The sequence below is a fragment of the Choloepus didactylus genome, chromosome 4 (assembly GCF_015220235.1).
Source record: "Choloepus didactylus isolate mChoDid1 chromosome 4, mChoDid1.pri, whole genome shotgun sequence".
Lineage (NCBI taxonomy): Eukaryota > Metazoa > Chordata > Mammalia > Pilosa > Megalonychidae > Choloepus > Choloepus didactylus.
Genome location: NC_051310.1, coordinates 177620595 through 177644444, shown reverse-complemented (window position 1 = coordinate 177644444; position 23850 = coordinate 177620595). Strand labels below are relative to the sequence as shown.

At 36.7% G+C, this 23850-nt stretch overlaps 1 protein-coding gene across 7 annotated transcripts in view; it reads right to left on the bottom strand.

The window, feature by feature from the left end:
* LRFN5 (leucine rich repeat and fibronectin type III domain containing 5) overlaps positions 1–23850 on the bottom strand; it is a 323828-nt gene extending 299978 nt beyond the window's left edge. For 3 of the 7 annotated variants that reach the window (XM_037834901.1, XM_037834907.1, XM_037834903.1), the window contains exon 1: positions 22505–23849. The gene's annotated coding sequence lies outside the window, so the exon portion shown is untranslated. Of the gene's footprint in view, positions 1–22504 lie in introns of all 7 variants that reach the window. The other 4 variants (XM_037834902.1, XR_005216547.1, XM_037834904.1 and 1 more) reach the window with 4 other exon arrangements.

Here is a 23850-nt window from a genome sequence, read left to right as displayed (position 1 = left end):
ATAGGGAGAAACTGCATTAGACAGAGGGATATCTCTGGATGACTCCATCAATGGAAGAAAGAACATCCCAACTTAGTGACACTTTTTTGCTACCCTTCAAAAATCAGCTCACCTCCCACTATAGAAGTTGCTGAAAATTCTAATTTCAGAAGAATTATGAACGATTCACATAAATCTGTAATGGAGTGAATTTAGTTGAGTTCTTCATTATGGTAAATGCCCTTCACTCATTGGATTTAGTTTTTGCTCAGTTTTATTGAGAACCATTGCTTAGTAATATTGAATTTATTTTTTACTAGTTCTGTAATATGAAGAATCCTGTAGCATTAGAAAACAGTGAAATTCAATGGGAATAACTGAACCTAGAAGCAAGGCACACCAAAATAATGTAAATTATCCAACAATAATTTAGCAGGACTGATAATTTTGAAATAAACTGCAAAAGATTGCGTTATGTTCTATTCCTTCATATCCCTATCCCTGGGGAAAATGCAATTTAGTCAAAATAATTAATATCTAAGAGCTGTTCATTTGGCTGGCGAGATGTAAGACACAGGGGAAAAAAAAAGAGAGAGAAACAGAGAGGACACATTCATTATTTTAGGGGAAGCACATACTTACTTCATTTTAATAGCTCCATTTTATAATTTTTCTATCTCTTAACAAGAAATGGCAACACTTACAAATATTAGAGTATTTTCACCTACAGTTTTTTAAAAAAGTAATTGAATAAAGGAATATCTTAATTTACACTCAAGATTTTGCCACATATAATGTCATAATTGCAATGAGCTTTTTATAGAATTGGACTTGATCCTAAGACTTGTATGAAGAAAAAAAAGTCACAGACATCAAGCATGTTTGTAACTGATGTCAGTGGGATTTTTGAATAAACAACACTGGCCCATGTTAAACCAGTATCTAAAAGTGATCCTTACAGTTATGAATGACAGTATTACCCCATACAGCAACTGTTGAAAGAGCTGAAAAAGAGTTCAGACTTCAATTAGAGATAGGAACAAAATGGATATGGTTAGGACTAAGGCAAATCAGGCCCACGGGTAAAGGACAATACAGACTGGGGTTTTCAAACTATAATTTTTGTGCGAGACCAAGGGAAGACATGGTGCAGGATCTATATTTTCTGTAACACATTAGATAATTTAACCTGTGTGATCAGTTTGTTTGAACACCATAGGTACATGGAGCTATGAAAGGGAAGTGGGATTTGGTGAGTTTATACAGGCTGGGGTGAAATCCCGATACATCCCAGAGTGATACGGGCAAAGAGTAAAAGTGTATTTGTGGGGGCCCCTGAGGAACTGGGGAGAAATGCAGAAATGTTGGACTTTCCCACCTGGGTTAATGTTGATTTTTCCACAAACATTGAGGACTGCCAATTTAGTGGGCAGAGCCCTCGATCTGGGGTTTTTCCCTTGTAAAGCTAGTTGCTCCAAGGGAGAGGCTAAACCTACTTATAATTGTGCCTAGGAGTACCCCCACAGAAAGCCTCTTTGTTGCTCAGATGTGGCTCTCCTCTCTCTCAGCCCACTTGGCAGGTGATCTCACTACCCTCCCCCCTACGTGGGACATGACACCCCGGGGGGGGGGGGAATCCCCCAGCAATACAGGAAATGACTCCTGTAGATGAGCCTGGATCCAGCACTGTGGGATTGAGATTTTGGTCTTCTTGACCAAAAGGGGGACGAGAGATGAAACAACATAAGGCTCTAGTGGCTGAGAGATTTCAAATGGAGTCAAGAGGTCACTCTGGAGGGTATTCTTATGAGCTATACAGATATCACCTTTCAGTTTTTAGTGTGTTGGAATGGCTAGAAGCTGTCGAACTGCAACCCAGTGACCCTGATTCTTGAAGATGATTGTATAACTATTTAGCTTGCACAGTGTGACTGACTATGTGTGTGTGAAAACCTTGTGGCTTGTACTCCCTTTATACAGTATATGGACAGATGAGTGGAAAAATGGGGACAAAAATTAGATGACCCACAGGGTGGGATGGAGGGGATGGAAAGATTAAGGTGTTCTTTTTTACTTTTATTTTTATTTTGGAGTAAGGAAAAGGTTCAAACATTGTGGTGCTGAATGCACAACTGTATGATGGTGCTGTGAGCATTCAACTTTGCTTTGTGGATGACTGTAGGAGGTATGAATATATCTCAATAAAACTGTATTAAAAAAAGGTGATCCTTAATTGTGTATTCACAATTATTCAAACATATTTAAAAGTACCCATTAAAGCATTTAAAAATAAGTTTAAAAAAACCAATATATATGAAAATAGGAAAAATACCAAAAAAAGAGAAAAAGAAATAAAATAAAATCTCCCAAGACAGCACAAAAACATATAATCAAGTCATAATATTGAGGGATGAGCGATATTGTGAAATTAAGCAAACTGCTTAGACAAAATTCATTTTCATAATAATTTATTTGTTATAGGCTTCAGATATATTATTCTAACTGCATTATGGTATTGTATTCTTTGTCATTCTTTTGTTGAGTAATCTGTTCTAAACAATTACATAGTATGGGCATAATATAGTGCCCACTCTTTTGCCCTATTCTGTGTCAATCATTGTGTCTAGAATGTCATTTTGCTATGCACTCTCATCTTGAAAATAAGCCTGTAAATAGAAATTATTAGCTTTAGTTTAAAAATGAACACACTGAGTTTCAGAAATGCTAAATTATTTGATCAAGGTGGCAGAATTTGAAACTAACTCTAAGAACAAATCTCACACATTGTAAACTATAAAATAAGAAATGCCCAGTAAATTCATGGGATTGAAATTCATGCCTTTTACATTTAATTTTTTCAGATTTTAAAAATAATACCCTTTTTCATCTAAATATCTGTTCTTGAAAAAGATGCAGATAAATATAAAGAAAATAAAATATCATCTATTATTCTAGCACTATGAACAGTCTGATGTGTGTATAGCTAACCATTTTTTTCCTTCTCTATGGACACAGGGAAATAGACATACTTTCTTTTAACTCAACTTCTCTGTATTTCAAGTTCCTCATCTGTAAAAACGTTTCAATAATTATGCCTACATTCCATAGGCCTGTTGCTAGGCTTAAAATTATAAAAGAAGTAAACAATTTAGTAAAGAACTGGCACACAGTAATAGTATAATGAAAATAATGGTAGCTTTGAAGATGAAGAATGGTTCCCCGGAATGCTAAAGAATTTTTCTTTGTGATTTCTTATCTTCCTTTTAAACATACTTCGTTATTTCATAAAACTAAAAAAAAACCGAATTCAGCCACCTTCTACGTCTTTGCCATAACTAATAACCCTAGTCCAAACCACCATCAAATCTTGATCAGTATAGCTTTTTGTGCTCCCGTCTTCCCTTTGAGTATTACAGTCTGTTGAAAAGCAGCCACGAGAGTGATTCTTTAACACATAAGCCATTTCATATCATGACTCGGCTCAAACTCTTCCTAGCTTCCTATCTCTTGCACACTGAAAGCTAAAATCCTTAGCCTGATCCACAGGACCTAAATGATATGCCCACCTGCTTTCTTTTCTAACCTCTTCTTCGATTACGACTCTGTCACTCTTCAGCTACACTTATCTCCTAGCTATTTTATAAATATGTCAAGCTTGCTTCTGCCTCAGGGTATTGGACCCACCATTTCCTCAGTCTCTATTCTTCTTCTGGATGTCTCATGACTTATTTCCCCACTCATTTAGACCTCTCTGAAAATGTCCCTAATTGGGAGGACATGCTCCTGATGATGCTCGATAAAATACCAGCCTTCCCTCTCCAACTCCACATCCCAAATCATACTTGCAATATTTTCCTTCATAGTACTTCTCATCATTTAATGTTTTATATATTTATTTGGTTGGTTATCATCTATTTCACCTGACTAAAATAAATAAGCTCATAGTAATAAGTTTTTGTCTTTTTTTGTCCACTGCATCTTTGATAATGCCTGCCAGATAAATATTTGTTGAGTGAATAAATCACAAGAGACTTCCTGAGATGGGCTCTGAAGTTGAGTTTGAATAGTCAGAAATGATACAAGAGCAAGTTTTCCACCCAAGGAAATGCACAGAAGGGGAAAGAAAAAAAAAGGGGGGGGGAGGGGGAGAATAGTCTGGAAAAGCAAATAATTCAGTTTTGTTGTGTACAGTGTGAGCAAAGAGTAGTGGAGTAGTCACAGTTGAGGCTAAAGGCTGGATCTTACTGGAGTTTGGAGGGTCATGAATGTCAGCGAGCAAGTCTGAATTTAATTTAATAAGCAATGGGGAGCCTTTAGAGGTTTCTGAGATGGGAAATTATATGACTGAAGCACTTGAAGAAGATTTATCTTACAGGACTGTACAGAGTGGATTAAAAGAGGGAAGAGTATAAGTAGAGTTTATAACTTTATATCAGCCATTCCATCCTAATTCACTCTAACATTTGATAAGTCAGAAAAGATCTTCAGATTTTAATTAGTAAGAGTTCCAGCTAAGGACAATGAATTACAAGGAAATACAGAAAATAACCAGTGAAATGTTAAAGAGCTAATACAAATATAAAATGAAAAGCCTCAAGAAGATAAAATATGTCTAATTTTATATAAAATGCTCTTTAAAAAATACATGAGCAAAGAACACTTGAGTAGAGAAATTTATGTCCAATGACTGAAGCATAGGTATGTATGTCTTACATGACTAAGATTTCTTGACTGTAAAAGAAAATTATCATTTTTTACTTACGTCCTCTCAAAAGTATGTAACACAAACTATTAATGCTCTGAAATAAATGAGATGTTTCTCATTATTTACAATCTTTCATTTGAATTTACGGTACATGTACATAAATGAAAACTATAGTATATAATGTACTGAAAATAATTAGTATTTCTGGGTTTGGAGCAAATCATATGGATAGAGATTAAACAAATGGGAAGAATAAAATCTAAGAAAGTGATCCATTACTTTAAGGCCATGCATTTCTCAAAAGCAGCCTCCAGAAATCCCTGAAAACGATCAATAATTCAAATTTTAATTTTGAAATGATAAACACTAACAGCATTTGCTGAATTTACATGATCCAACAATCAAATGAGAAAGATAATTAAATATCTAGAAGAAGTTATTGCCTTAAGAGGAAATTTTCTGAAATTTTATTCAAGACGTGTATTTAAGTTGTTCCTAGTTCCTCCCAGTATTTCTTTATTGAGAAAAGGTCTTCAAATATTATTCTACAGCAAATCATTAGCTTCATATCAACAATAGGAGAAAGTCCCTGAGAAAACTGTTGCCTGTGTTTTGTGCCACCATTAGTACTCTTTGTGTAAATGAGTGCTTCATTTAGAAAATATTTTAAGCACTATTCTAGGCACTGGGATAAAAAGATTTAAAAACTGTTAAAAATATCATGCATTTGAAGACATTAGTGTCTGGGATACACAGAGAGAAAGATAAACAGATGATTTAACTACAATGTGTAAATGCTATGATGAAAGAATGCTCTGACATAGAATGGCCACTATATGGAAAAGCAAAGTTCTCAGAAAAATGTCTGCTCAAAGAGCCTGGGACTGACTCTGCACCAACATAAGGCTACTTTGCACAGAAACATAGAAACCCACCTGAAGTCTCTCTTGGACATAAGATTTGAAGGTAATATGGATTTGATGAATCAGGGAACCCTTCTCCAAAAGGAGATTAATTAGGGGATGGTGGGGAAAAATCATAGTTCAGGAAGAAGAAAAAATATAGCAAAGATATAAAAACATGCAATAGCTTAGTGTGTTTGGAGAAATGTAAATAGTTTAGCAATCCCTGGACAGAGTTTGTGCCAGCTTCACTGGCTATACAATCAGGAAATTCCATTCAGAGAAATAAAATGGTATTTGTCTAGCCTAAACAATGTACAGGACATTGAATATGTGGATGTGCAGATGAGAGATGAGATAAAACAATGGATTACTTCACAAATAAGTAAGAGGAAACTCTTCCAAGACTTTAAAACAAAATGGAAGTATAGCCACAAATAAGTGAACATGAAGTTGGATAAACAGTAAAACCCCAGGATCCAGTTTTTGGATAAAATATCTGATGGTATAATACAAGAAACAACTGTAGAGCAATACATTTTTGATTAATGGGGAATATTCTTCAAAGTAATGTCCAACCCACTACTTCAGATAGAGCAGTCTATATTATCTAAAATAGAAATAACAGTAGAGAATTCCCCAGACCTCATGAATAACTGCAGAATGGGTTTTTGCAAATACAGAGACACATGGCGTCTCTAACATCTTTAATGCTCTGTATGGATCAATAAAGATATATAAATATCTATAAAAGAAACAGCTTGTCATAAACCAAGCTTAACATTTGTATTTTAACAGTTTATATACTAAATGAGAAGTTACGAGAGTCAGAACAACAGTCCTGACATAGAGTCTATCACGCATCATCATCTATTAATATGGAGCATGGGCTGACAGGAGACCCAGATGGGGGTGAGCCTGACAGGGATCCCATTGTACATGCCCCCTCAGTACACTGGATTTCCCATGCTGTACCTGTCCTCCTGTGTGTAAAGCCACCCCAATTTTTTTTAACTTTATTGAAAAACTAAAATAAACAACAACAAAAATAACACATTTCAAACAACAAAAAAAAGCAAAGGATTAAGGAAAACAAATAACCTAAAATAACTTTCCTTCCACATTTTTAATGCTAATACCAGACACATAATTGGTACTCAAAAAAATATCCATCAAATCCTGAATTCATTAGTATCTTTCTCCTTGCTAATCTATATGTTCCAAAAGGGCAAGAATTACCACTGTCTTGTTTACTGCTGAATATTTAATTAAGTTCCTACTCCATGCATGTACAATGTCATCAATAATGTTTGTCGAATGAATGAATGTGAGTTAAATAGGCAGAAGCTGGTAACATTAAAAAGAGGACTAGCCTACAGAGAACCATCATTTCCTATCATCCACTCTGATAAAATGGTGTCCCCAACGCCTTAGTAGGAAAAACGAGCCGTAAAAAGAAACTTAAAATCAAAGTCAAGATTCAGGAACTCAGCGTTGGTAGATCAGATAAGCTTCATCCTTTACAAAACAGTTTCTACTTAGAGTACAATTATTTTTTGCAGCATGCTGCAGAACCAGTTGTCAGAAAAAGGTAAACAAACAAAAATCAACTCAGCAAGGTTGAGATTAGTTATCAGCCAAGAGTCACTAAAACCTAAAACGGCAAATACTAAGAATTTAGCAACTTGCTTATCTGCAATAAAATTAATTCATACCATAGAATAATCTTAATTGTCAATAACATAAATGGAAAATTTAAGTACGTTTTGTTGTTTCTCTCTCATGAGGGGGGAAAATGTATACAAATTCAAGTGCTATACAAAGGCACTCTTACCCTAATTTTCTTACTCAAGTCTACGAAATTGCAAAATTGTTTAAAGCAGCAAAAAGTGTGACTACAAGACAATATTCACTGATGCACTCATCACTTAATGTAATCTCCATTCAAATATCCTACTCTTCTTAATATCAGTACAGATAGATGGACAAGCAGATCCATATAGAGATAGCTGTATCTTTAACCATGTTGTCAACCTCTTTATCATCCCCTTTGCATTACAAATACAATATATATCTATAGTGAAGTAGAACTGCAATTTCATTTATAAAAATTAGGATTTCATGAAGTCAATGAAAATGAAGTTGGGTAACTGTTGGAATCAAGCGCATAGCTACCAACACATGAGGATATAGCAGAATGAAACTTAACAAATGAAAAAATATCTACAATGATGTGTCAAAAGAAACTGATCTGACTAACTAAAAGATTAAGAAAGGCCCTTGGGAAAACTACTTTTCTTAAAGCCCTGGTTGTTTTTTCTGTGTATTTTTTTAAAATTGTTTTTGTTTGTTTGCTTTGCTTTTTTGCTTGTATGTTTTCCCAAAAATTAACCTCCTGGGAGGGGAGAATGGGATATGACTGCTACAGGGTACAGTTTCTTCTGTGGGTGGTGGAATATTCTGGAATTAGATTGTGGTGATGATTGCAAAACCTTGTACATAAACTAAAAACCACCGAATTCTACACTTTAAAGGGGTAAGTTTTATGGTATGTGAATTATATCTAAATAAAAACTGGGAAATAATTTTTTAAAAATTGGCCCCCTTAAAATTCAGCTGTGCAAGTTAAATGTCAAGTGAAAAATATCTTTTTATACTATTGATCAATTTAATTTGAAAATGTGCAGAGGAAAAATATGGCAAGTACTTCTTTCTTCTTAGGAACACACAGTTGCAATTATAACCAATTTTTAATAAAATATGAGACAAAATACATTGTTTTCAAAAGTATGGCTTCATTCTTCTGTACAGAATCAAACTAAAACTTTTATCCCTATCAATGTGGAATTCAGTAGCTTTTTTTCTATTATCAATTATCTAGCTTGGTCCCCTAGCAGGGTCTCCCAAATTGGGGGGAGGTATGTTTAATAAATTGGTGTAAATTATAATACATAGATGTATTTTCAATTATGTTACGACTCTAGAAAAAAAATTCATTTTGGATTTAATGATTTAATTTACAGTCAAACTGTGCTGGGCCTGACATAAAGGAGCACAAAACAATGAAAATTCCTGTCTCTAGAAACATGAGTTTATGAACTTCAATAGAGCCCAGAATGAAACATCCTTTATCCTGGAGGTTAAAGGTCTCATGTTATTTTAGATTAAATTAAATATTCAGGTTTTATGAATACTACACACACACACACACGCGCGCGCACACACACACACACACACACACAACCTTCAACATAAGGCAAAGCAGAAGCTCTCAAGCAAATGAATATCTTTGGCATTTCATGCTGTTACGAATTCACACTCATAGCCAGGCACATAGTTTGTTTTATACGTGTGAACACAGCATTCTGGATAAGTTGATTGCTAATTTTCTGATGTGCTAATTCTTTTTAGAAAATAAATTTGTAAATATCACTGATATTTTAGTTAGCATATAAACACTTCATAGTATAATAACTAGAATATATTGACTTCATTATTTTGAAATATTCATTACATACAATTTTATTCTCTGTATCAAAATATTGTCTATTAAAACCTTATATATCAGCTTTGTAATATTATGAATTATTACAAGATAAAAAGATTCAAACTCTATAAAAGGATAATGTTGAACATCATTTGAACCCCCCCAACACCAGAGGGAACCACCATCTATTTTTCTGTATATGTATCTTCCATTAAATGATAATTTATATGTATGTACATATATGTGTATGGATATTTTTACACAAAGAGATCACATTAAACCCACCATAACTCACATTTCTTATGTAACCATATATTTTGGACAGCTTTCTTTATCAACAAATACATATCTATTTCATTGATTTAAAGAGCAGCACAATATTCCATTAAGAGGCCTGCCCATTATTGATGAATTATTATGTTGTATAGAGTTTTTGAAGTTGTGTTATTGCTATTACAAATAATGCTGCAATAAAACTTTCTTGTAATAAATATTTAATCTGGGCCAGTATATCTATGAGATAAATTCCAAAGCCATATTCTAATCCTATTATCTTTATCAGTATTGGAGAACAGTACAAGTACTATATAAAGAACATCAGTCTGTAATTGTATTATCCTGTCTGGTTTGTTAATGTATCTCTAAATAGTCATCATTTAATCATGATGAAGATAATGAAACAAGACATACCTTAGAAAAATATGAGTCAAAATACTAGCAAAAAGTGTATTCTTAGAGGTGTTTCATTAAAAATTAAACTGGCAACTGACTACCTGTAATTAAGTTTTTTTTTTCTGGAAATAGTCATTTTTTATGGAACTAATACAAAGGAAAGAAACAAAATGAGAATCATGCTGGGCATGCTTTATTTAATCCAGTCAGAAGAACAAAAGAAAATGATGGAGAAAATTAAAAATTCATTTTATTATTTTTCATTTTTTGTGAGCTGTGACAGAACTGATATAAAAGGATAGCAGGATGTGGTTTTTGTTTGTTTTTGCTTTGTTGTTGCTGTTGTTGTAGATTAAGGTTCCCAGCAGTAATGCAGAGAACCAATATTTCGTAATTCAATTGCTGCTTATCATAATGTCACTCAGTCTATCACTGGTTACACTTCAAAAATCTCAGGGTTACTTCAATTAAAAATGAGTCTTTATTGTACTTTGCAGGTTTCGTGCAGTAGAAATCACTACCATAAGTATTCTACCAGAAAAAAAAAAACAGGGAAGAGAGAGCTATTTTTATGCCTCTAGCTCTATTCTATTTTTGCTGATAACCTTCCAGCATAATGATTTTCCCCACAGTACAATCATCTGAAGAGGCTGCAAATGATATGATATCACCTTACAGTATATCCTCCTAGTTAATGATTATGAACAATCTATTGATGATTTTAACTAAAGAATAGCAATATACTTCCACCAAAGAACTAATGGCAGTAAAACTAACCAGTCATTCAAATTCCAGTGCACATTGATTAAAAGGATTAAAAGTACAATATCTTGGACTCTACTCTTAAGAGTAAATATTCTGAAGTAATTTATCTAGTAAAATCTATGGATTATGTGCTACCCATAGTCAAGTATGAGACTGAGGTTATTTCAAAATCTGGATATCTGAAGCCCAAGGTATTTGACATTGAAATACCTTATATGCAGTGGCACATAAACCATTTCCTTCTTGGTAATTCAGGAATTTTTTGCATCTCTAATAGATTAAACTAGTAACATTAGGAACACTGGATAGCCACAATGCATTTCCTCAGAGGCAGAATAGGAGCTGTGATTTCGTCATAATTAGTTAATAAATTTTGTGACCAAAAATTGGCTATAGAAACATGTTCATGTTTACATCTCCACTAACTCAAGTAAGCTTAAAATGAAGATAAATATTCATGTCTATTCATGTCTTAAGAATACATGATCTTAAGAAGCCTTTCCAGTACAATTTAATAATGATAATAATTTGAGTAGATATTGCCTACAGTTGGCAATTAAGGCTAGAGAATATGGGATATATATATATTCAATTTCTTTGTGCCACTTTATAACACAACATTAAAAACTGATTATGAAAACACTTCTTGAAACCACACTAAATAGTGCATACCTGTAACTGCATCACCATGTTCAAGTTCCCCACAAAACATAGGAATCTTATTTGGTCACTTTTCTGATATGCTATTTAATAGGAACTCAAACAGGTACTTTCCGAAACACAGAAAGTTTCCAAAATCTCCAAAGATATTAATTTTAGCTGTTGCTTTATTTGCTAAATGGAAGACACTTTATTTAACCACTGTGGGAACTCACTGATCCTTCCTGAAGGGAAAGCAATGAGTTAAGGGGGGCAGTGGAAGGCAGCTTCAAAGGAAGAGCTGATCCCATGCTGAATCTGAAGCTCCCAAACTGACCCCAGCTCTCCCCGTGTCAGAAGTCTATTATTTCCTTCCTTTAAGTGAAATCATACCAGAAAGTTTATCCCAGTTGAAATTGAGGACATAATTATCATCTATAAGTCTAAAATGAAATTGTACTAGAAAGTTAAAAAAGGAAATTGACAAGAAAGTGTGGATTTAGCACTTTTAAAAAGAATATGATTACTAGAGACGGATAAATCATAATGGAGAACGCTTTACTTCAGAAGGTTGGAAAATAGATCATGATAACAAACACAAAAGCCACCCTAATTACTCAGCATTTGTATGTGCTCCATTTTATAAAGAGAAAAAGAAATCCTAAGAAAGAATCTGACACTTTTTTTTAATTATATATAAATTCAGCCATTATCATTTTCTCTTTTATTATTTTACCACACTATATTATTTCAAATGAATAAACGGTGATTATATTCCCACTACCACATAGCTTAGAATTTATTTACAATCTTCTTTTGAAGTGCAGTAATTATGAATTCTACAATATACAGCATGTGTATTAATAGAGATTTAGTATTTGATAAAAACTACTAAGTGTGTTTCCATGTTTTTATGTATTATATACATATATAAATAGCCTCTTACTTTTCTATTAGAGTAAGACTAAGTTTGGCTTACACAAATATTACAGGTGTTTTTTAACTTCTCAATAATAAATAGATGCAATTTTCTTTGTGGTAGAATTTTATTAAACCCACTTATTTAAAATATTTTACAGTAAGTCTGTGACCTGACCTTTTTCAATTTGTTTTCCTGAAATAAAAAAACTTGCTAAGAAATCTTAAAGCCGGAAACCAGGATTATCAAAACAAAGTATTCAAATTTCACTAAAGCCTTATTGGCTTTTGAATTTCAAAACATTCAAACTTCTCCTGTCCTGTGGAGGAGAGGAGAGGTCTTTGAATTCTGAAAGAAAGGAGGGAGAAAGGGGGGCAAAGGGAAAACTTTGAGGAAGGAAGGAGTAAATAAACCAAACAGTGTCTTGGCTCCTCCTAACCAATTCAGAGATGGTGATAAGGCACTGGTCAGACAATCAGGGCTGAAAAGAACCAATTCAGAATACTTGTTATTACTGTCAGGGGCAGTTTCTCTCTCTCTCTCTCTCTTTCTCTCTCTCTCTCTCTCTCTCTCTCCATTTTTCTATCTCTACCTATTTCCATCCCTCTTCCCCTCCTTTTTTTCCTCCACTTTCTCCCTCCCTCCCTTTCTCAGTCTCTCTCATTCTCTAAAGCATTTCAACTTAGGGTTGTGATGACCCACCTGTCCGAGTCTGAGAAAAGAACCAATAGGAAATAGAGCTGAAAGTTGGATCTCATTTTATCAAATATTCCAATGTTCAATCAAGCTGTGCCTGAAGATAACCCTGCTTTAGGTTTTTGATTGTGTGAACCAAGAAATTTCCTTGACGCTTGTGCGAATTTGGATCAGGTTTCCTACTTGTAGTTAAATAAGTCCTAACCAAAAATACCCTAGTTGCCAACCTTAACTCTAAGTGCCAAGACTAAAAATCTTATGCCCAGGATTTACAGGTGAGCAATTTGGGTTGGCCTCAGCTGGATGGTTCTTCTCCTGGTCTCAACTGGTGTCACTCATTGACTATAAGCATCTGGAGGCTCAGTTTGGTCATGGTCTAAGGTGTCCTCCCCCATTCACACAGCATTCACATGCCACTGTTGCTGGCTGCAGACCAGCTGCTTGTCTCCAGCAGGGGAACCCAGGCTTCCTCACATGACAACAGCATTGTTCCAGGAAGACAAAAGCAAAAGTTCCACAGTCGCTTGGGGATTAGCCTTGGAAGTTATACTATGCCACCTCCACCATACCAATTTATCAGAGCAAGCCACAAGGCCACCCCAGAATCAAGGGGGCAGAAGAGATGCCGATTATTGATGGGAGGATCTGCAACAAGCTTGTCATTTTGAATCCACCACAGGAGGTAAGAAAGTAGATCACAGATGGGAACAGACCACAGAGCTTTATTTAGAAAGTATTTGTCCTGCCAACCAATATCTCTAGAATTAAGTATCAGATTTGAACTGGATGTTAGGCCCTCTGTCTTTGAAATAACAGCATTGAAATTTGTATTCAACCAGAAGAAATTATATTATTACTTGGTTTCTTCCTAGTCCTCCACAAATAACATAGCAAAGGAAAAGAGGTGGGTGAAGGTAAAGCAGGATTAGACAAATGCAAAGTTTTTAATGATGAACAGAGTGATCTCTAAGATCTATCGATCCTAATCTTACAGACGTCTATGATTTTTCTGGACTATGGAAAGTACTGAAGGGAATAATTATTCATTAATTACTTAACGGCTTACCAGCCAGGTTACAATGGCTTGTAAGTCCCATTGTTTTTGGGAATTGGGAATTAGAGTGAGTAAATCACCAAAAATCACACAATCCAGTTCAGCCAGAAGTTTAGTATATAATTATAACCAAGATTCAGAATGCAAACACCTCCTTCTCAATACAAACAGCTACAAAATCCCCTAATGGATAACCATAAAGGCTTTTCATAAACTTCCATATATAAAACATGACAAAACATAAAGTATCATAAAGGGCAAAAGAAATCAAGCATACATTGCATGTTCACGAAGAGAGTAGCCATCATTCTTGAAGGAGGTAAAAAACAAATTTATGTAATAATCAACAGAAAACAGCCAAAATATGTAGAAGAAAACAGAAACCCTTCCCCTACGTTTAGCAGATGTAGCATATTCTTTAAAATAAGTGATATTAGCCTTATCATCTAATAATAGTATAATCATGGCCAAGTCAATTAACTGTCCTGAGCTTCAGCTTGTACCCCCCATAAAATACTCCTAACAATAATACCTGAGCAATAAAGGATTACTGCATGGATTAGATAAAAGTTAAAAACCAACAGTGCCTGACACAGAATATGTCCTCAGAAAATAATGAAGGTGATAATGATGATCATATATATATTTAATATATTGTCCAAGATATAATAGCATCTTTCTTTGCTTCACCCACAAATACATGCAGGAAAGCTCAGGTGCCTTCCTCAGAGGAGAAGGCCTCAGACTTTTACTCAGCATTAGGCTTTTACTTACAAACATTAACAACTTTGTTATTTTATTAATAAACTCTTTAACACTGAGATAAAAGGGAAGATAGGTATGCTGATAAAAAAATAGCTATATGAAACTGAGGAAAAACAAAGAAAATTCATACAGAGAAGATAAAGAAAAAAAAAATGGGGGAAAATTTATCTCAGCATAACTGCCTTGAACATGTCATGGATTGGTCCCTGAAGTCTTTCAAAGACAACTAATCATTAATGTATATAATGAAGACCCAGAGACTTTAAGAAAAGGTTAATTATACTTAGAACTTGTATTTTGATTTCAATAATTATTTATATTCACATTAGAAATAAAACTTTTAGTAAACATTTTAAAATGTTATATCTAAAAGGAATAATGTTCAAAGTTATGTATAATGTTGATAATCAAAAGAAATATTTCACAAGGATAACAGATAAAGGGAGTTCTACTGTAGATTTACTGTATTTTTCTGTATTCAAGTTGTTTTTCCCCTGTTTTAGAAATCAGATAATCTCATATGGGGGCTAGGGAAACTGCCAGGAGCCTACAAGTTTACTTTATTCAATAATGGAGGAGGTAACTCAAACTAATTTAGTAAATATTATAGAAATCAATATCATCTAGGCCAAGGGGAAACTAAGAAGCAAACATTTGAGAACTGTCATCAAGACTGACTCAGGCCTCTCTGAAGTAATATTTGTCCCTCCCTCTCAATCCCAGCTTCCCCAGAGTAGCACTGGGCCTTTTTTGCTTTTGTGTCTCAAAGGGAAAGGGATGAGTAGAGGACCTAAGCATGCATTAAATGCCAAATAAATGTTTGTTGAAGGAATCAAAGAAGGGACTTCAGACATTCTTGTCTAGATCAGTGTGTCCATGATGCTGCCAACCAATCACTTTGAGAGAGGAAAATCTACTTTTCCTGTCTTGCTCTAGTTCATTGATTTTCATATTTATCATGAACAACAGCATTACAATTTATAAGTTAATTCTATGTCAATACTTAGTGTAAATTAATTTGGCCATCGTGGGGCAAATAGCACAATGTGAATGTGAAGAAAGTGGTCTCTAGCATGTGGCTAGACTCAGAATGGCAAACACTTTTAACCTTGTGGTCAGTGGGCACAACTTAAGGATTCCAGTGACAGTCCAGGCTCAGCAGGAAAAAAGGCATTGATCAAATAGTGATGTCTGACATGAGTGGAGGATGGGGGTTAGAGCATGTACTTGCTCTATCTTCTAGGAAAGCAAGGAAAAAAATGTCCATGCTCAACTTTACACTAATGACCACATGAGTTGTCAGTAGCGGGTACCATATTTCAATGAAAAGTGAGATAAAGAAACTGGAACCTGTCCAGAAGAAGGTGAACAGAACACTAATACTAGCTAATATTTATTGAGCATAAAAGATCAAAGGGCTTGGAACCATGACACATTAAAAAACTATCCCAAACCAGTTTAATTTCAGGCTATAACTAAAAACTGTTTAACTCCAATGGACAAGATTTAAGAAGGGTCCTTTTCTCCTTGAAGCAGGTATTTCAGGATGACAAGGATCTGGTGCATGAATTTGTTATGGCGGAAGGTCTGACATGTTTGATCAAAGTGGGAGCTATGGCTGATCAGAACTATCAGAACTACATCCTGAGGGAAAGACCATGTGAATTTACACTCCTGACAGTGGTCCCGCTTCTGCTCACCAACCCCAGGCCTGGGGATATCATTCTTTGAAAGCTTTGTCATTCTTGGTGATTAGGACACACTTACACCAATTGGTGAATTTTAGTCATTAAAAAACAAGTGCTTATAATCATAAGTATGTGTAATCATAAGCAGAGCAATCATGAGGTGAGAACCTCAAATAACTTAGTTCAAATACTTCAAATACTGTCTGTAGGAATTGGACTTATGTGTGCTCCCCATATGAAAATTATGTAGAAGCTACAGGATGCAAGACTTTGGCACAACCAAAAATTATGATACAAAAAAATATAAAAAAATTATGATATAAAAAAATGGAAAAGTCTATTTTAAGTGAAATGATTTAGGAATCAATAAATGTACTCAAGGATAGGCAACATGACTACTTGACAGGGATGCTTTAGAGAAATTTTAAGATTGAACAAATATCAGGATTACTTAGAAGTTTCATGATGCCTGGTCCATTAGGGGTTAAAATGAATTTAAATGTGAATATCATGCACTTCCAAATTTACCTGAAGTACTCCAGCCTATGATTTCTTAAACCCAGCCAGATTCACTGCTTTATATCTTCTGCCAGGTCTCTAAAGGCACTGGTCTGTGATCCCTGGTCTGGATGAGCTTTAGTATTCCTTAAAACCCTAAGGTTCCATAATCCTAAGCATTGGCTCTGAAGTCATCCAATTTCCACCTTTTTTAGTTTCCTTCTTCATCCTCATTCTAGCTAATGATGAGAGGCTGATGATAACAATGACCACGGTGATAACGGTTAATCTCCTAATATATCACTGAAACCTCCAGACAACCATATGACATTGATTATATTATTAGCTTCATTTCTTAGATGAGGATACCAAGGCTCAGAGAAGTTAAAAGATTTGCTCAAGGTTACACAGGCCTGAGACAGAACTGAGGAATTCCAAAGTTCATCCTTCTAACCAGTACACAATACTGACCCCACAAACTGGACTATGATTACCTCTCTATCCCTTATTACAAAACATACAACATCAAAATAGAATCAAGTAGCACCTAGTAAACTACTTTCAAGCTTATCTTTCATCTTACTAATAAATTAAATTCCTTGAGGTCAGAATCTAATGTTGTTAAAGTGTCTGACATTTGAATAGTCAACACATGGCAAATATTCTACATTAATTCTATAAATAACCCCCAAAATCTCAATTTAAAGATATTTCTATTAAATGAGTAGTTCAAATTAAAATATCTGTGAATATTGGTAATATCAAGATATATATCCACATAGAATAGCATACACTACTCAATGGACTGCTCAGTGTTGCTATATAAATCATATGCATTTTAATGTCACTATACAAACACCTAAGCACTAATAAACAACAGCATATAAATCAGTAATAACCTAATTTTCACACCATGGGAAAAAAAAAAAGTACTAATTAATAAGAAACATATCATAGTCTACACCTCCAAAGAAGATAAGAGATAGCTTTCACAGTTACATAGTTGGTATGCTCCAATCAGTAAATCACTTTAATGCAAATACCTTGTAACTTTGAAGGTAACACCACAGAGATCCACAAAAACCTTCTTCAAGACAGGAAAAAGAAGCCAACATAGGAAATGGAGTCCAGAGAGTAATTGAAGTGTGTCCTTAAGGGCTCTTTAGAACTTCCCTAAAAGAACTGCACAGTGCGTAGTGAAAATTGATTAAGATAAACAGCATTTTGTGGCTTCTATTCCTGATTAAATATACTAATTCTGATTGAGTATATATTGAAATAATTAGAATTTTCTTTCATTGTTTTCCTAAGAATTCAGAAATAGCTGCCAGCATTGCTGAAAAGGATCTAACTTTAATCATTTATCTTATTAATTATTTTCTAGAGCCCTTTTTTTTATTGTAAGAGAGAAAATGGATTCAATTTTCAATTGTGAGCCTGTAATTGCTCTTCACAAGGATTGTAATAACATCAATTTCAAAATATTTCATTGCAAGTTTTTTTCTAAACAAAAAATTCTATATATGCTCCCACAAAGAAAGTGCAATAAGAATAGCACGAGCTTTAAGATTTGACAGAGTTCTTTTACAAAAAGATATTCTGGGAAGACCCAAATTGGTCAGTTGGCCTTTTCCTCCCAATGTGACCATGAAACGTAACAAACATGGGTCATTAAAGCTAATCAAAATCATACAAATGTAGTTGATAGTTAAAGTAATAAAACCTTCTCATATGGTTTACTTGATATCAGTAAAATGATAGTGTACTTACATAACCATGGAATTCCATTGTAATTTCCTATCACTTGTTAACCATCTTCATAATCAATATTAAATTATGTCATAGTTCAGTAAAAAGCATCTGTCAGAACAGTATCTATCATAAAATTATTACAGAAAACACTTAAATGTAACATTAGCTATCTCTGGATTAAATTCTTATATTTTTACCTCCTGTTATACTTATTATGATACTGGAGTTCTCATAATAACATAGAATTTATGTTGAAAGAACATAACTAAAATAGTTCAGCTCTAACCAGAATAGCTGCAATAATTGCAAATATAATACTTCTTAATTTCACCATCCACATACCATGTAATGGACAAATTATGTTGCCTTAAGTTCTAAATAGTGTTCAATGACTGAAGGATGCCACAGGAATAAAAATGTGGGCTATAGAATTATAATAAGTGGTCTGAATCTCAAGGTTTGTTGAACAAGGCAGAGCTATGTACATGTGCGTCAGTGGAATGATTTAGCAAAATTACCCAGTTAGCCATGCATACTAGGGGGTCAAAATTATATCTCTAAGGCCTAAATTTGTATATTTATTTTTCAATGAATCATAAAACTTAGAACCAATTATACTATATACACACAATTCTGAAGACTAATGCCTATGTAACATTTCTGAGTAGATAAGAAAATAAAAAGCACTGGAATGAGTTAAAAGGTTAGCCAGTTAAGCCTTTAGAAAATTTCAAGGCGCTTTCTCCTCCAACCTCAGAACTGGCACAAGTACCCCTTGGCAATATTATATATTACAAATTGTACTTCAAATAACTGAGGAGTTTTATGTAGAGGCAGGAACATTGATATCTGCAAGTAGCTCATCCCATCTACAAAACAGCACAGCAATAGTATCAGCAGAAAGCAAGATCCTAATTTCACCAGCTAGAAAACTCAGCAAAACTACAAAGCCAAAAGTGCTTCAAGCAGCAAGAGGAAACAGAACACTGGTTTAAATGGACAAAGGGAAATGATGGTCATTCATGAAAAAGATGAAAGCTGAATATAACATATGATGGTCACTTAAACACCAAGGCCATGACCAGACACTGCTTTAACAAGAATCCATTTAATGACAGACAAGACAAAAACAACAGAAGAGCGATTAAAGGTGAATAAACTCTCCCTTCTGTGACCACAGCTCTTTCTATCCCCTATGGAGAAGAAAGAAAGAAAGTCACCTCTGGCTGGTATCAGTCAGAAATATACCTTGATAAACCCCTCCCAAAACACATCTATCAGATGACTATCATATTTCAAACATAAGAACTAGGAGGAAAATGAGTTGGGCGTGGGTATATGTGTTCATATATTCATAGTATGTTTGAGGAAAAGAAAGGAGTGTGAGATACAGAAGACTAGTGTTGCTCAAGGTCATTCTTCTCGTGGAAAGAGAAAGAATGACTAAGAGAAAAGATCTGGGGAGCAGGAATCAGGAGACAACTTCTTTCCACCTTTCTCACCTCTGTTCCCATGGGTGTACTGACTTTCCTATTGTTCTGCCTCTCTTAATAGTGACCAAAAAACGGCTTAAAAGGAAGGAGGCTTTGCTGTGAAATTCCCTACTTCACACTTACCACTTGAAATGGGCAGTGGGCACAGATCTCCAAACTGGTTTCCACCATTTCCACCTCTCCAGACAAGGGAGAAGGGAAGGGAGACAGAAACCTCTATTTGTTGAGGACCTTTTTTCTATACATGAAACCCTGTGCTGGGAGATTTATTTGGTTGTCACATTTAACCTAACTCCAATCTGCACCAATGAATGGCATTTTTAAACATGAATCACACCATAATCTTTCTAGGTTTCTGAGCAATTAATATCAGTTAATGCATTTGTATTGCATTCCTGAAGGATGAGGTCACAGGACAAGATTTCACCAGCAAAGGACTGAATATTCAGTGGGAAAAGGACTGAAGGAAGTGAAAAGAGGAGGAAGATGAGTGAAACACTATTTTCCGGGGGGGGGGGGGGGGGGCGGTAAATGACTTGATCAAATCCAGGAGAGCAAAAGGGGTGGGGGAGGGAACAAGTGGAAATCCAGGAAATATACCACTAAACCTGAGGTTTTTCATCCTGAGAAATTATGCAATTGAATATTTAGACATTTTTGTAACCAGATTGCTTCCCTCCTCCTTGAATATTCATTTAAGGAGGAGGAATGAGAGAGAAAAAGAGAAGGAAAGGAAAGAGAAAGAGAGTGAGGGAAAAGGGGGAGGAGAAGAAGGGGAGAGGGAGAGGGGGGAGAGGGAGGAAAAGGGGAGGGGGGAGAAAGAGAGAGAGATCGAGAGAGAGAGAGAGACTGAGAGAGGGAGAGGGAGAGGGAGGGAGAGAGAATGATTTTTTAGGCTCAGGCTGTAGGGCGGGATACCAATCGCCTCCACGCGTCTACCCTACCTCCCTTCTCTCACATGCAGGCGGCCACCTCGGCCATGATGCGCCTGCTGTCCGCCAAGGGCCCGCTGAGCTCTCCCGCCCCAAAAGTGTCAGCTGCAGTGGCGGAGCCCAGCCCCCCAAGCCGCTGCATGCACGGCCTTGTAGCACCACCAGCCTGTGAGGGCTGCAGCAGCAGTCAAGCCCTGACTCCAGAGGAGTTGGGGACGTCAGCGAGCAGAGACAGCAAGAACAGCTAGCGGCCAGTTCGTAGTCTGGAAATGCCATCATATGGATATCTATAGAAACGCAGCGGGCAGAGGAAAAGGTGCCTGGCGTCCCTACACTTCCTAAGCGGCTTCTGCAAAGAGAAACACCGGGAGCAGCCCCAGTCAATCCCTCCCCGAGTGGGGCGCCGTGTGATCCATGGGGCCAAATTCTCAGCTCCGTGCAACCAGCAGGCAGCTCCGGAAGGCGGGAGACAAACGAGCACTCCTTAGCTGAATTATTCAGACATCTACACTATCGAATGAAACATTGATAAGACTACTTTGGAAGTGCTTTATCTTGTTAATCCTAATGCCCTCAAGAAGCAAGTGAAATTTTCTGTAGAGGACAGATACAGAGGTGATGGGAAAAGAAAAAAGAGAATAAGGTGTGAGGGGAAGGGGCTTTGGAAGTTAACTTAATTTGCTCTGCCTCAACCTATATTGAGAATCTCCATTTCAGACCCAATATGTTAATTAGGCCAGTAGCAAATCCAACCTGCTCGTAGTACATCAAGGTACCGGCAAGAATTTTCAAAATACATATTATATAGCGATATAAAACAAAACAAAACCGCACATCCAGTCCTCCATAACCATGCCGTTGGGGATGGCCTTGGGTGGTGATTATGTTTTTAGCCTCATTCCCCCAGTTTTAACAATGACTTCTTTTCTCGGATTTATCCTGCTACATATAAGCAAACCCTGGCAGCAAAACCCCACCGTATCTCACCACACTCGCGACAATGTATTTCCTTCCATGCAAAGCAAGTTCCAAGAAAACTCCATTTCGGATCAAAGTCTCCAGATGCGTAATTTACAACTATTAAAGGATCTGGCAAGCTCTTCCACGACAAGAAAAGGAAAATAACCTGACACCAGAGGTAGAGAGGGTCAAAAGGAATCCTTGACTGAAATGATGGGTGGAAACCAAACACTCTCTCGCATCCCACAATCTGGGTAGGTTTAGAAACTAAATGGTCTGTGGCAACCATAGCCTGAAAGAAAGACGGGATTTTAATCTGGCGTTTTCAGACACGTTCAACAAGCCTAGCTCTCAAAAATATCACTTAGGGTGGAGCGTAACCATATTCCCTTCGTTTTCACTGCTAGATTAATTGCTCAGGTATAGATTTATAGTCCACCTACTACAAGAAATTATATTACAACATCACAGAGCAGGCGCCCTTGAGTACCCAGTCCTTAATGATTTTCAAAACATTAATAAGTAAAGTAGCCTGCAATGCAGATAAGACACTAGAAATAAGATCAGAAGGAAACCGGTTGAGGCGTTTGCTTGTTACCTGGTTGTCTCTAGGGGAAAAGACGGTCGTAGGAGGACTTTCTGCCCACAGGTACAATCCCGGCAAGGTGGCTCCAGGTGGCTTTCACAGTCTTGCACGGGTCTTGTTCGTCACTTCGCTGCCCTTTGCCATGGCTCAGCACCCGCATCCTAGGGAATCGAAGAGGCGGCTCCTGCCACTGCCGCCGCTGCCCGCAGGTTGCGCTGGGTGGGGGATCCGAGGCGATCGCCCCATGAAACCCGCGGCTCCGCGCCCGGAAAGCGGGCAGAGGCAGGGCGACCGCGCACGCACACACAGACACACGCACACTCACACACTCGCACACGGATGCGCGCGCACTCGCATTCACACTTGCACACGCACACCCAGACCGCAAAGGAAGGAAGAAGCAGGGAGGGAACTGGTTCTTATCAGGATCGTCTTCGAGGCCCACCGGACAGCTAGCAGCAAAGAGAGCGGTCTGGCATAGCTGTTTGATCACGTTCCCTTCAAGTTTTTCTCCAAACCAAATCCACATAATTCAAAAGCTGGTGACATTTTGGTGGGGAGGAGGGAGCCGGGAAAGGGCTGAGGAGGAGTCGGGGATTTTGTTAAGCAGTTTGAAAAGCAATCCTGGTTACCTTGTTTGTACAGCACACCAGCTCCAAGGACTGAACTTTTGGCTTCAAATGCTGTGGACGGAAACGTAATATTCTTCTGGCCAAGACAGAAAGGTCTAAATGCACGAAAACAAGACCCTCTGGCGATCTTGCAATGTACCTGGAAGCAAGTTAATCCTGGCTCCTTCCAAGCCTCTGTGCAAAGCTATCCACACACCTGGGTTCACAGCCAGGCAGCCACTCCGAATCCAGCCGAGAAAACGGGTCTGGGCGTCCTCCGAGCTTTGTGAGAAGCAGGGCATGGAGGGGCATCACCGAGTTAACACATTTGCTTCTGGGCAGTTGGATAAAGACAGTTGCATCAGATAGGCACGCGCGCGCACACACACACACACACCAGTAGCTAACAAGAGAGCGTCTTGCGAAACATCAGATAGATGCTAAAATGGCTTAAAAGATATAAAACACCCAGGTTCTTCCCGGAAAACGGAAGGGCCGGCAGGGAGGTTATGAAAGTCTTCCCTGCTTCATTCTTCCTTTCTCCTGTGAGTGTGTCAGAGAGTGTGTGTGTGTGTTTCCAGAAGATTTCCTTGGTCCCCCACCCCTGCCCAGCTGAGCTTTTTTTTTTTTTCCCCAGATACAACCGACCATGTAAAATGGATTAAATAAGTGGGTTGAGCTCACAGCCCAAGGCTTCTCAAAGTCAAGAATTCTAAGGGACCAGCCAGTTGCGAAGCCATTCACATC